Source organism: Momordica charantia (genome assembly GCF_013281855.1).
Source record: "Momordica charantia cultivar OHB3-1 chromosome 7 unlocalized genomic scaffold, Mcharantia_2.0 BLBB01000007.1, whole genome shotgun sequence".
Taxonomy (NCBI): domain Eukaryota; kingdom Viridiplantae; phylum Streptophyta; class Magnoliopsida; order Cucurbitales; family Cucurbitaceae; genus Momordica; species Momordica charantia.
The window spans coordinates 14,975,042-14,988,398 of NW_028275165.1; the positions used below are offsets into that span (position 1 = coordinate 14,975,042).

At 39.1% G+C, this 13,357-nt stretch overlaps 1 pseudogene; it reads right to left on the reverse strand.

Annotated features, from left to right (window-relative positions):
- Positions 1–1,310: 1,310 nt before the first annotated feature.
- On the reverse strand, positions 1,311–2,507 carry LOC111016198 (uncharacterized; annotated as a pseudogene).
- Between the last annotated feature and the right edge of the window lie 10,850 nt (positions 2,508–13,357).

A 13,357-nucleotide genomic window follows, 5' to 3' on the forward strand; every position in this document is an offset into this window, starting at 1 on the left:
CATTTCTTCGGGAACTATTGGGTTATAAGAGGATTCGGCCTGCTGGTTGGAGTTCTTGTGTGAGCACGCTGGAGTTTGTCCTCCTCGGTGTGACGAGCTTCTCTTTCTGTTAAGATGGTCGCGGAGATCAGCCCTCTGGCGATTATGCTCCACATTTTCATCGCCTCTGGGGTGCTCTTCGTCGACTGGGTCGAGGTGAAGGTGCCCTCGTTCGTGTAGTTCTTCGTGGACCACTCGGTCTTCAGATCGAGACCTGGCACCAGCGGATTGCACCATTTCATTATACATATCTTCCATGGTGCGCATCTGAGTGTGCATTGCCTCTATTTCTTTTTGGAGGGCATCAAAATTCTCCTTAGTAGGAGCTGGAGTTGCTCCTCGAGTGGTTCTTTTCGAGGCACCACCTCGGCCTTAGTTAGTTTAGGATGTGTTGGTGGCAGGACAAATGTGGTGATGTGTGTCGACCTACGGTGCTGTTCGGTCCCTAGGCCTTCCTGAATTTGATCCTCTGCCACTTTCGTCTCGACCACTTTCTAGAGGCCGTTATTAGCAGCCAGAGCTCTTCGGCCTGCTGTGTTGGTTGAGTTCGCTGGTTGAACCATCTTGGTGTATATTTCTCAGATCGGGATGACTTAAATTGTCCTTCCCACAGACGGCGCCAAATGTTTATGCAAAGAATTGCACAACGGTATTCACGAACCTAGCTCGAACCCGGTCTCCGGCTCGACCTGAACCTTGGAGTGAACCTACACAAGAGGGCAAACTCTCCGACGCTCAAGTCCGTATAGGTCAGACTCAATATCAAGTTCGAGGTAAGATTCGATACCTGAGCGTGAAATGAGGCCCTCTATTTATAGGTGGCGGGTCCGACAATACTCACGACCAGCGGTTACCTTTGTTTTTTTTCATGTCGAACCTGTCGGGTTTGAGCAGATCGAACCCGTCCAGATCGAACCACGGCTTTTTACACTTAGCCTTGTTTATGGACAAATTCGGTCTCCTCGGCAGGTTCGAGGTGGACCTGGAATATTCTTTTATTTTTGAACACCACTAAGGGTCCTCCACGTGTCTGCAACATTTTCCCCTAAATAGTTGCCTTGTTCAATTTTCTATAATCCATCAACCTATTATGGTCCTTGTGGAAAGCAGCTCGTTGTTGCCATTTGGCACCACTGTGATCCCCCCTTTCTTGGGTACACATTGGACTGACTCACCCAATCATTGTCTACTATTGGGTAAATTATCCCAGAATCAAGCCACTTGATGATTTCTTTCTTGACTACTTCCTTCATAGCAGGGTTCAGCCTTCTTTAGTGTTCAATTGAGTTCTTACAACCCTCTTCCAAATTGATTTTATGCATGCAATAGCTTGGATTGATCTCCTTTATGTCTGCTATAGTCCAATCAATGGCCCTCTTGTGATTCTTCAGCATTTCTATCAGCCGAAACTCTTTCTTTTCAGCCAAGTCAGCTGCAATATTTATTGCCAATGTCTCAGCTTTTCCAAGATAGGCGTACTTAAGATGTGTTGGCAGAACCTTCAGCTCCAACTTGGAGGCTTTCTCCACAGATGACTGTAATGACGCTTGCTCTCTGTCCTTCAATTCCGACGATTCAAATGCTTTCTTGTAGACTCTATCGGATGAGGCTTCATTTGGTCTGCCTTGGATCAGCTTGGCTTCCTTTTCCTTTTCTTCGAAAATTTTGGTTATCTCCTCCTCCAGTTGGTCTAGCAGCTCTTCCGTTTGCATTTCTTCACTCCGCAAATCATCTGCAAGCCTTAACAAAGAGCATTCTTCTATATCAGCAGGGAATTTAATGGAATTAAAAAGAATAAATGTCACCTGCTGGTCATTAACTCTCATGGTCAGCTCTCCATTATGTACATCTATTAAGGCTCTACCCGTGGATAAGAACGGTCTTCCTAAAATAATTGGGATTTCCTTGTTAACTTCGTAGTCCAGGATGATGAAGTCTGCTGGAAAGATGAATTTGTCCACCTGCACCAAAACGTCCTCACTCTTACCCTCAGGGTGTGTAATGGACCTATCTGCCAATTGCAAGGTAACGGTTGTAGGTCTAGCTTCACCAATCCCTAGCTTTTGGTACACTAATAGGGGTATAAGGTTGATGTCAGCTCCTAAGTCACACAAAGTATGCCCTACATTCTTTCCTCCTATAGACATAGGAATGGTGAAACTCCCTAGGTCGCCCATTTTCTAAGGAAACTTTCCTGTCAAGATTGCACTACATTCCTTTGTCAAAGCCACCGTTTCAAATTCCTATAATCTTCTTTACTTTGCCAATATGTCCTTGAGAAATTTAACGTAGTTTGACATCTGCTCCAGTGCTTCCACCAAGGGTATGTTAATATGGAGCTGCTTCAGCACCTCTTAAAAACAGTCAAATTGTAAGTCTTGGCTTTTCTTTTGCAATCTCTGAGGGTAAGGAGAGGGTGCTTTATGCTCCACTGTAATTTTTACTTTCTTTTGCACTGGAGTTTCCATCGAGACTTCTTCAACCGGTTCTGTTTCTGCTGCCCTCTTTCCTTTGTTGATCTCAGGCTCAATTTTGCTTCACAATTTCCTGTTGTGCCACTGGTTCTGGTTGTCCCATTTGCTTAGCTGATGCTCCAGCATCGTTCACTACATTCTCTTCAGTGGTCATGTTCTCTACTACACTTTCAGTTATCTTTTCTGTCTGAGGTTCCTCCTGCTGTACTACATTATCTTCTTGCATTAGATATGGGTATGAGTATGGTAATGTCTTTCCACTGTGAAGAGTCAATGCTTGACATTGCTCATTCCCTTCCCTCTTAGGATTTTCAGTATCACTTGGTAAGGTACCTTGTGGCCTGTTTTTCAATTCAATAGCCATTTGTCCCAGTTGAACTTCCATATTTCTTAAAGTAGCAGGTTGGATTTGAACCAATGCATCATTCTTGGCCATATAATCTCTCATAAAAGCTTCCATAGAATTTGAGGGGTTAGCTACTGGCCTTGCTGTTGATTAGGCATCAATAATCGTGGTTGCTGGACTGTTTTCTGCTGATAATGCCCGGTGTTCTGATTTCCATGACCACCCTGATTTCCTCCCCAACTAAAATTTGGGTGCTGCCTCCACCCTAGATTATAAGTATTTGAGTAGGGGTTCTTTCTGCTAGGATTGCCCAAATAATACACTAATGTTGGGTTTCCTGGGTAAGAGTCATATGAATGATCGCCTTCACAATAAAAACAAGAGATTGCCATTACCTTGCCTGATCCAGGGGTAGTGGATGATGCTGTAGCAGCACTCATGTTCTTCACCATGTTGGTTAAGATTGCAATTTGATCTCTCAGGGAGGCCATCTCATTAGTGCTAGCAGCCTCATAGTTGCCTCTGTCATTTATAGCTCTGGAATCTGACCAATGGTAATTATTGGAAGAGATTCTTTCCAATATGTCCACTGTTTCTATGTACGATTTAGATAACAGGGCTCCATTAGTAGATGCATCAACAACCATTTTGGTTGCTTCGTTCAATACATTATAAAATGTTTCTATTTTAATAGACTTTGGCAGACCATAGTGCAGGCATCTTCTGAGCAGCTCTTTAAACCTTTCCCATGACTCACTCACGGATTCTCCTCCTCTTTGCTGGAAATTGTTGATGTCCCTCTAAATTTGGCGTTCTTGCTTGGGGGAAAGTACTTTATCAGAAATTTCTCGGCGAGGTCATTCCAAGAGGTAATAGATTCTGCTGGCATAGAGTTCAACTAGTCTCTTGCCTTTGTTGGGTGTGTTGCACTAAACTCATAGTTTGTATTTTGTAAAAACAAATGTCTATTTAATAAAGTTTTATTCAATAAATTTGTTGTTGAATCATAGCTTTGCATTGTCCAAAATCCAATAAACTAAACATCCAAGGTTTTTTTTTATGTAATTGGGACAGTATATATACTGGGTATATAGTTGATATACGGGGTATATATTTGATATAAACCCGATATATGAATGGTATATATTTTATATCCCGTGAATAACCTAAAGGGTCTATAGTATATGGATAAGGCTGGGTACCTTATCCTGACAACACTATGGATACGGCCCACTCTGTAAAGGTTACAGACGACTCGATCCAGGTCGTTCGTGTGGAGACATGCGAGTGGGGGTATCCTATACAATGAGTTTGTATAAGACCGGACCACGAAATAGGCAATCTTTAGATGTAACACAGTTAACTAATAGGTTGCTATTTCTTAGGATGACCAGGCAACTCATTCTCAATCCTGAGTGAGTTATGGACTCCTGCCCGTGAGGGCTCGTCCTTTGATCTTTATGGGTGAGAGTGGCCCGAGTCACCGACTCAACATTCCTACCATTTTGGGGACGAGACCGAGTGGGGAGCTGGGAACATAACTTCACAAGATGGAATTCACTCCTCCCCGACTCTAGGGGAGTAGATGAGTGTTCCCTTAAATGCTGACTCCGGGACTTGAACAAGGGGCCCCACCCTCTCATTGGCCGAGAGGGACTTCCGGTCATTGGTTGGACCATAACCGGGTTGTTCATTAGAGGAGCAGTGGTGTTTTAAGGATAAAGATGTAACTCAGGGGTAAAACGGTAATTTGATCCAACTTGAGTTACGAACACTCGTGAAGGATTGACCCGTCATTAATGGTCGTATATCCATGGACACGAAAACATTCTGCAGTGAGAAGAGTGCAACTGCGGGTCTTTAGTGGAATGACCCGTAGTTAACGAATCTAGATTAACTCGGTCAATGAGTTTGACCGATTAATCTTGCATCGTTGGAGCTTCGGATCTGTAGGTCCATTAGGTCCCCTTGCTAGCTCATAACGAGTAAAACGATGATCAATGTTTTGGAAGAATTTGAATTGTTCAAATTACTTAAAGGATTATATGTATATTGATACATTATAATATATAGTTAATTGTAAATTAAAACTATATATTATGAGAGATATTATTTGAATGAGATTCAAATAAAATTAATATGAATAAGATTTATATTAAAACTATAGGTTAAAAATAATGAGCATAAGATGTACATTAAAACTATAGGTTATACGAGAGAAATGTTTTAGAATATGATTCTAATTTTATAAATAATTAAGTGTTAATTATTAATGTATATATATATTTATTAATTATTAATTGGATTAATAATTAATTATATTTATTAATTAATTAATTTGATTAATTAATTATATATATATTAATTATGATATATATATATATTATATATTATTATTTATTAATAATAATAATATTATTATTATTATTAAACTCCCCTGCAAAATTGCAGGGGAGTGAGAGGTTTTGTGACGTGGGGAGTTACCCCACGTCACCCTTCTTCTTCCTCTCCAAGTGTTGGAGAATGGGTGAGGAAGGGTTACAGAACAGAACAGGGAAAGGAAAACTCCCACAATTTCTCTAAAAAAAAATTCTCTCAATCTCTCCTTCTCATGCCAAAGGATTGCTCCCACCAACACGATCCCGAGACCCAAGAGGATAGCGAGGAAGACATAGTGGTGGTGTTCGAGGGAAACTCGTTGAAGAAACGTTCTTCAAAGGTAAAGTTTCCTCTGTATTTTCCTTATTTCAATTTCGGTTTTGTATCCCGAAAATCAGCAACGAAGATCCGCTTCCGCTTCGGGATTCTCATCCCTTCATGTACTAGGTATATATTTGATATACCCCTGATATACGGGGTATATATTTGATATACCCTAATATATAAGTGGATAATGTCCCGTGAATAACCTAAAGGGTCTATAGTATATGGATAAGGCTGGGTACCTTATCCTGGCAACACTATGGATACGGCCCACTCTTTAAAGGTTACAGACGACTCGATCCAGGTCGTTCGTGTAGAGACATGCGAGTGGAGGTATCCTGTACAATGAGTTTATATAAGACCGGACCACGAAATAGACAATCTTTAGGTGTAACACCGTTAACTAATAGATTGTTATTTCTTAGGATGACCAGACAACTCATTCTCAATCCTGAGTGAGTTATGGACTCCTGCCCGTGAGGGCTCGTCCTTTGATCTGTATGGCTGAGAGTGGCTCGAGCGCGCTCTGCCGGTAAGCGCGATCTGGAAGGCGTGGCATTTGATGACATCTGTAGCCGCTTGAAAATCCATGAGGCCTTCAAAAACCTCAACATAGTCTTTTGGGTCTTTAGACCCATCATACGATTTCATAGTGGAAGTTTTGAACTTTGGAGGGATGGGAGCCTCCAGGATGTCTGAGGTGAATGGCGATTCTCCCAAGTCGCCATCATCAAATGCACTCTCCTTCTTTCCCGCACCTTGCTTTCAAGGCTTCAACTTGAGCATCGAATTTGCTCTTGAGCTGGTCGAACTCCTCTCTCGTGATCACTCTTTCGGGAGCTATCGGGTTATAAGAGGACTCGGCCTGCTGGTTGGAGCTCTTGTGCGAGTAAGTCGGGGTTCGCTCTCCTCTGTAGGACGAGCTCCTTTTTCTGTTAAGATGATCGTGGAGATCGCCCCCGAGGTGCTTCTCGTCGACTGGGTCGCGGTGGAGATCCCCTTGCTCGTGCACGTCTTCATGCACCACCTGGTCTCCAGATCGAGACCTGGCACCAGCAGCTTGCACCATTTCGTTGTACATTTCTTCCATGGTGCGCATCTGGGTGCGCATTGTCTCCATCTTTTTTTGAAGGGCTTCAAAATTCTCCTAAGTAGGAGCTGGAGTCGCTCCTCGAGTGTTTTTCCTCGAATCACCACCTCGGCCACGATTGGCCTTAGTTGGTTTAGGATGTGCTGGTGGTAGAACAGATGAGGTGATACGCGCCGACCTACGAAGCTGGTCGGTCCCCACACGCTCCTGATTCTGATCCTCTGCCACCTCGACCCCACTCTGGAGGTCATCGTCACCTGCCAGAGCTCTCCGGTCTACTGTGTTAGTTGAGTTTGCTGGTTGAACCATCTTTGTGTATATTTTTAGATCGGGATGACTTAAATTGTCCTTTCCCACAGACGGCGCCAAATGTTTATGCAAAGAACTGCACAATGTTGTTTAGCCAACCAAGCTCGAGCCCGGTCTCCGACTTCGACCTGAACTCAAGAGTGAACCTGCACAAGAGGGCAAACTCTCCGACGCTCAAGTCAGTATAGGCCGGACTCAATATTAAGTTCGAGGTGAAATTTGATACCTGAGCGTGAAATGAGACCCTCTATTTATAGGTGGTGGATCCGACAGTACTCACGACCGGCGGTTAGCTATCTTTTCTCATGTCGGACCTGTCGGGTTCCGAACAGATCGAACTCGTCCAGGTCGAACCATGGCTTTTTATACTTAGCCTCGCTTTCGGACAAATCCGGCCTCCTCGACAGGTTCGAGGTGGACCCGGAATATTCTTTTATTTCTAAGCACCAATGAGCGTCCTCCACGTGTCCACAATATTTTCTCCCCCAAACAGTGTGGGTTGGATGTTGTTCTGTATCAGAAGTTTTACTTGATGCAATTATTCAAAAAATAGATTAAAAATTCAAAGTAATATTTAATTGGATTTTTTTACCAAAATTGTAGAGAATTTTGTTTTTTTTTTAATGTGTGGTAATTTTACAAAATCAGAAGGTGAAAATGGGTCAAAAATTAAAATGAAATGGGTCACAAATAAAAAGTTTGTAGAGAAGGGGTCAAAATTTGTATATATATCATATACAAATTTGTTGAAATCTCTCAAAATTAAAAATATTCCATTTTGATGAAATCTCTCAAAATTTGTTTTGTTTAAAGTGAGAGGTTGGTGGAGGGAACTTCAAATGATGTCACTTTAAACTTCACATTCCTCCCAATGAAAAAATATCAAACTTTTTAATTTGAATAAATCAATTACGAATTAAAAAAATCTAACATTTAATTTGAAAAATTAATTTAAATTAACTATGAATTGAAGCAAAGCAAAATCTCTGACTTTTTAATTTGAAGAATTAATTACGAATCTAATATAGAAAAAAATACGTATAGTTGAAGTTAAATATTTATTTAACATGAAATATCGAATTTGCAAAATCGGAGCACAAGATTGCATAAATACAGGAATTTAATTAAAAGAAGAGTCAATATTCCATGAATCTCTGATCATGATCGCATGAATACCCAATATTTCGGCCGGCTTCTGCAATCGTAGTCCAGTAAATTGAAAAGAATAGAGAGCTTGAAAATAAGAATTTAGAAAAAAGAGGACGTCAGCCGAAATACACTCCGATTCTTCCCGCGGATCTGTCTCATCTCCAATCCATAAATTCTCCACCATCGATTCCATTTCTTGTTCTTCTTTTTCCAATCGATTTTCGCCGCCTCTACTGAGCTTTTAGGGTTCGATCAAAATGAAGATCTAAGGAAATTTGTTTTGTTTTGTTTGGAGGAGACAATGGCGGATTCTAACACCCCCAGAGCCGCGATTGAATGGGAATATACAAAACGCGCTGAAGAGGCGAAGATTGTGAACAAGATTCTGAAGGCGGATGTAGAAAGGTTGTTGGGCGACATGGAAAGAATGGATAGGGAGGTTGAAAATATGAAGAAGCAAGAACAAATACTGGTGGCTAAACTAGATGAATACAAGACTATGGATTTGGATGTCCGTCTGAAACGGGTATTAGACAGGAACAAGTTCTTAGAATGCGAGATACATAAGGCGAGAGAGCTGCTTCGAGAAAGAGCAACCGCCGCTGGCCGAAGGGAGCTGAATCCAGACGAAGCCTCGAGCCTTTAGCTAAAGACCTAGGGGTTTAAGCATGGACCACGGGTTTTAGCGAGTGCAGACATCATGGTTCTGAAATTATTTAAATTTTTTGCCTTTTTTCTTTGGAACCTTGGTTGGAAAGGAATAAGGTTGTTCTTTGGAATGTGGCTTAGTTTGGTGCCTTTGTGTTTCTACCAATAAAATTGCATAGAGGGATATTTGCTATTTTGATTACCAACAATCGGAGTGCCTTCTACGTTACACTTTTCCTTATTTGGCAGTTGATTGAAAATTTTTCAATTTTATAAAGTAAACACACATGAGTTTGAACTCATTCCCTCTCAATTAACCCTCTCGAGTCTTGTCACTCGACGAAAGAGCTTTACAAGCGGCATTGCCCTTCTTCACTCACGCGATATTGCTAACTCCCTTTGTATCAATGAGCCACCAATACAGTTGTCTATGTATGCATATGAATTTCAGATAATTCATTTTTTTAGAATATTTGAGTGCAAGAGTTCTTACATATTGCCTTCTTTAACCTCAACAACTTATATTATGTTAGTTATCTTTTTAGGGATTTGTGGGGATAGTTGATGAAAGGTGTTAGCATGCTGTATTTGGGAATTTCCTATCTCAGATATCTTGATGCAGCTGATACCGTTGTTCTTTCACCTTCAGAAAATTTTCCATTTGTACTTACTAATAATAAATAAGAAAAGTAATTGGTTCCTTGACCTTTTTTTTTTTTTTTGGGGGAATTCTATAGGCAATGCAGAATTTGTACTATTTCTTTCAGGGTGTGGAATTCAATAGACTGTTGCAATTTGCTCGTCAGTATAGCATTCTGTAGACATAGATTTCTTTGGTTCTACTCGAAATGGAATGCATTTTTGTTTCTTCTGTAGTTGAAAACTTAATTTTGTGGGCACTCAGTTTATTTACTTTCATAAACCCTTCATAGTTATGTCTCGAAATCCTCGATTCCCAGTATAAATAGAAGGTTATAATTAAGTTCATTAGCTTAAAACTTGCCTTATTTATTTTACATGTTGTCTATGATGGAGAATCTTTGCACCAAAATATGATTCATGTCTCAATTGTTTGCTCTACAGGTTTATTCTCTTTGGTTCGTACTTTTTAGCCATTTTTGGTCTTTAGAGTTTATAGGAGGAGTTTTGTTCATGATAATGCCTCTCTTTCATTTCATACTTCTCTGAACATTTTGTACTTATGTTTTGTTCTTGATCACCAACATCAAAGATACAAACTTAAAGTAAAATGACATTTGCCCCAGTAAGAATGACCCAACACAGCTTCTTTCATCATGGCATGTAAGCTTGGGCCTTGAATTGAACCATAGAGATACCTAAATCCTGCCAATTGAAACTCATCTTAGAAGCATAAAGGTATAACAACAGGCATGTGATTTGAAAATTTTGTGGCACAGTTCTTATAACTTGTAATGAATTTCGGATTAAGTAAACTTTTATGATATTTTAATATTCTGTGTGCAATACTTAAAATAAAGTTGCATTGCTTGATATGGCTTCGTAAGCTGTCCCATTATCCTTAAAAGTGTGGGTTGGATTCAGAATTTTAACTTTATGCAATTATTCACAAAATAGATTAAAAATTCAAAGTAATATTTAATTGGTTTAGTTAACAGGCCCAAGAATAAATGCTCAAATTTATTAAATGGAGAAAAAAAACTAGACTTTCATACTATCCCGATCAGGATAGTATAAATTCAATCCAATACTATCATGATTTGATTAATCAAATCAATCCCCAAGTTTTATTTCTTTGCGAAACAAAATGTAATTCGAGTAAGATGACAAATTCGAATAATAAAAATTAAAATTTTTTTGTATGTTTCCCTGTGAGTAGCGATGTTGCTAAAGGAGGCATTTGTTTATTGCGGAAAGAAAATGCTTCTCCTTTTCCATTTATGATAGGGATTGATGGGCTATTTAAAGAACCTAAGGAGGATGAACCCTATTTAAGAGGTACCCATCATATAAATTACTTCTCTTGTATTTACAAATTCATTTTAAATTCATTTTAATATGCAAAATTGATTAATTGGAAGGTTATAATTTAGATCCATAATTTTAGGTTAATGATACTTTCCAAAACAAATTAAAACACCAAAACATTAAAAACAAAACCCTAAATTCCCCAAAATTGAAATCATAACCTCCCAAAATATCTCCGAATCCCGTCCCAAAATCTCTCAAATTCGAAATCTAAGAACTTTTTTCGCTTCATCCATAAGACGTTTAAAACTTCAGTTTTGGAGGACCCTTTCTACATTACTATAGGATATATGCGTTTATATCTTGTATACAACTATAAGATATATACACATATACAATATATACCTATATAAACGAATATAATCGGGAATACTAAGAATATGAGACATTTAGAACTTCAATTTTCTATACACATAAACAAAATATATCCCCATATATACCAATCTTAACAGAAGACTAATAATTACAAATGGTATGGAGGACCATTTCTACATAACTATAAGATATATGTATACACATATAAGATATATTCACATATACAATATATACCTATATATACGAATATAATCAGGAATACTAACACTGTGAGACGTTTAGAACTTCCATTTTCTGTACACATACATAAAATATATCCCTATATATACCAATCTCAACGGAAGGCTATCAATTACCCATGGTATAAACAGAAGGGGACAGGAGATGAGGAACACGCTGCACGACGTTAGAAATGTCCAAAGACGTCGACAGAAAGTTTATTCAGTGACGAAAATTGAAGGTTTGGACGTGTCTGGGGAAGAAGAAATCAATACCTCGTTGATTTGGTGTACAATTAACGGCGTTGGAAACCTGCAAAGATGTCGACGGGAATGAACGGCGACGAGAATGAACGGGAATGAACGGTGTTGGAAACGTGCAAAAGAAATAAATACCTTGTTCATAAAAGCCCTGAAGATGGAAAATGAAGGTCTGGCAGCCGACGTCTTTGCACCTTGAAAACAAAGACAGTGGTGAAGAAAATCGGCTTTGCACGGTGGCTGGAGAAAATCGACAGCAAACGAGGAAAGAGAATCGACAGCATTTAATTCATTTAACAAAATTGGAAGTTGTTAATTGGTGAGAGAAAAAAATCTTTTTTGAAGGAGATATTTGAGGAATTAAGGTTGAAATTTTGAATGGGGCCCACAAGAATTAAATGAATATAATTACAAATTAAGGATAAAAAACAATAAATAAGAATAGAAACGGTATTAAAATAAAATCGTAAGAGCTAAATTTTAAAACCTAAACACAGTAATTAAGATTTCAAAATAGCCTCCCAAGATATTATCTCTTTATCATATTGATGCCACCATAGCTTGGGAAGGGAAGTAGTGGCGATTTACTGACCTAAAAGGATATCCCAAAGAAACATTTGCGACACCAGTCTTGAGAGCTTCTCCACTGTCTCCATAACCAGTTGATTGCAAATCTTCGAGAAGCTTTGGTTGATTATAAGTTACAAGATCTGGGCTATCTGGGAGAAACTTATACTTGGTGTAATAATTGATATATTTTTAGATTATTTTGTTATCCATTTGGATTGGTCAAAATCTGATCACCGTCCGATTTCTCTTTCGGTTGTCAATAAGGCTACCATGTCGGGTTTGATGAAAGCTGGACGAGATACCCATAATACAGAGAGATGATTCAAAAGGAAGGCCTTTGGAACCAACCCATGGCCCCGCCCTTTATCGTTGGAGGATAGTGAAAATGGGGAGGAGCTATTGACAAAAGCTTGCCCTCTCGAGTTAAGAACCTACGGGCGGCCATTCATGAGGCATACAGGCAGCCTCCTCCCCCTGAACTTTTCGGTAATCCATGATTTGGAACTGAAACTGGATGATATTTTAGAAGAATAAGAAACATTTTGGAAGCAAAGGGCAAGAGAAGGAGATAAAGAATACTCGCTGGTTTCATTCTAAGCTAAGAAGCACGGACACGGACATAGACACGACAGGATACGACAATACGTCAATTTCTAAAAAACTAAGACACAGACACGCTGGGGATACATTATTTATTTGTTATCTTTTTAGGATATAGGTAAATTTAACATAAAAATGCTAAATATACTCCACTAAAAAGCACAAATATCAAGTCAATTTATTGGGTTGAAGATGTACCCCACTAAAAAGTATAAAAATTAGTAAATGTAATACACTAAAAAATCCTAGAGAAATATTTGAATTTGATTATTGGGTGGAAGTTGTCATCCCAATTTAGTAAAACATAATCTACTACAGTTTAATTCATATAAAATTAGGAAAAAAAGAAAGTACGAATAGAGCTTATTTAACTCAACACACACAAACAAAAAGGGTGGGTCACTAGCGTTTTAAGGTTTTTTTTTTTAGTTTAATTTTTTGAGATTTCAGCTGGACTTCTTGGACTTCCAAAATTGGGCTAAGGAAACAAAAATTTTTTATCTGGCGTGTCCTTTTGTGTCCAAAATGTGTCCCACGTGTCTGAAATTAAAAAATAAATAAATAAATATTCAGACACTTCAAATTGCGTGTCGGACACGTGTCCAGAGCGTGTCCGACACAGATACTT